This window comes from Apium graveolens, chromosome 3 (genome assembly GCF_009905375.1).
Source record: "Apium graveolens cultivar Ventura chromosome 3, ASM990537v1, whole genome shotgun sequence".
Classification (NCBI taxonomy): domain Eukaryota; kingdom Viridiplantae; phylum Streptophyta; class Magnoliopsida; order Apiales; family Apiaceae; genus Apium; species Apium graveolens.
The window spans coordinates 162,745,605-162,746,621 of NC_133649.1; the positions used below are offsets into that span (position 1 = coordinate 162,745,605).

At 44.0% G+C, this 1,017-nt stretch overlaps 1 non-coding gene across 1 annotated transcript; it reads left to right on the plus strand.

Annotated features, from left to right (window-relative positions):
- The first annotated feature begins 493 nt into the window (after positions 1 to 493).
- LOC141715949 (small nucleolar RNA R71) lies at positions 494 to 601 on the plus strand. Its single transcript, XR_012572687.1, has one exon. It is a non-coding gene; the product is annotated as a small nucleolar RNA R71 (small nucleolar RNA).
- Positions 602 to 1,017: the final 416 nt, after the last annotated feature.

Genomic DNA, 1,017 nt, shown 5'->3' on the forward strand with positions numbered 1-1,017 from the left:
TTTACTTATGCCTTGCTGATATGGTTGCTGAATAGCATTCTGATTCTTGCTCCAGCTGAAATTGGGATGATTTCTGTTGTTAGGATGATAAGTAGCTGGCACAGGTTGCTGCGGTCGCTGATAATTGTTCACATACTGAACAGATTCATTAACAAGAGAACACTGATCTGTAGCATGAGAACCTGCACAAAGCTCACAGACCATAGCTATCTAATTGACTCTATAGGTGGCTAAAGAATCGACCTTCAAAGACAGCGCTTGGAGCTGTGCTGCAATAGCTGTAGCTGCATCAACTTCCAAAAGACCTGCTACATTCCCAGGCATCATCCTTTGAGTTGGGTTTTGATGCTCATTTGCAGCCATAGTTTTAATAAGATTATAAGCCTCAGTATAGCTTTTGGCCCATAAGGCGTCTCCAGCTACTGCATCGAGCATGGGCCGAGATTGGGCCCTCAACCCATTATAGAAACCAGTGATCACCATCCAGTCAGGCATACCATGATGTGGACACTTTCTCAACATCTCCTTGTAGCGCTCCCAAGCTTCGCACATAGATTCTGTTGGTTGCTGCGCAAACTGAGTAAGAGCACTCCTCATGGCTGCAGTCTTTTCCATTAGATAGAACTTTACCAGAAACTTTTGCGCAAGATCTTGCCAAGTAGTGATGGACCCAGCTGGTTCAGAATATAACCAGTCCTTAGCTTTATCCCTCAGAGAGAATGGTAAAAACCTCAGCTTGATAGCCTCATCAGTCACACCATTATATTTGAAAGTACTACAGATCTGGACAAAATTCCTAATGTGCATGTTGGGGTCTTCAGTCGCAGCACCTCCGAAAGAAACAGAATTTTGCACCATCTGAATAGTGCCCAGCTTGATTTCAAAAGTGTTGGCCTGAATAGCCGGATGAAGGATGCTTGACTGAATGTCATCAATTTTAGGCCGAGAAAAGTCCATAAGAGTTGGATCTGCCGGAACTATACGATCACTCATGATTACTGGTTCTTTCTGCTCACT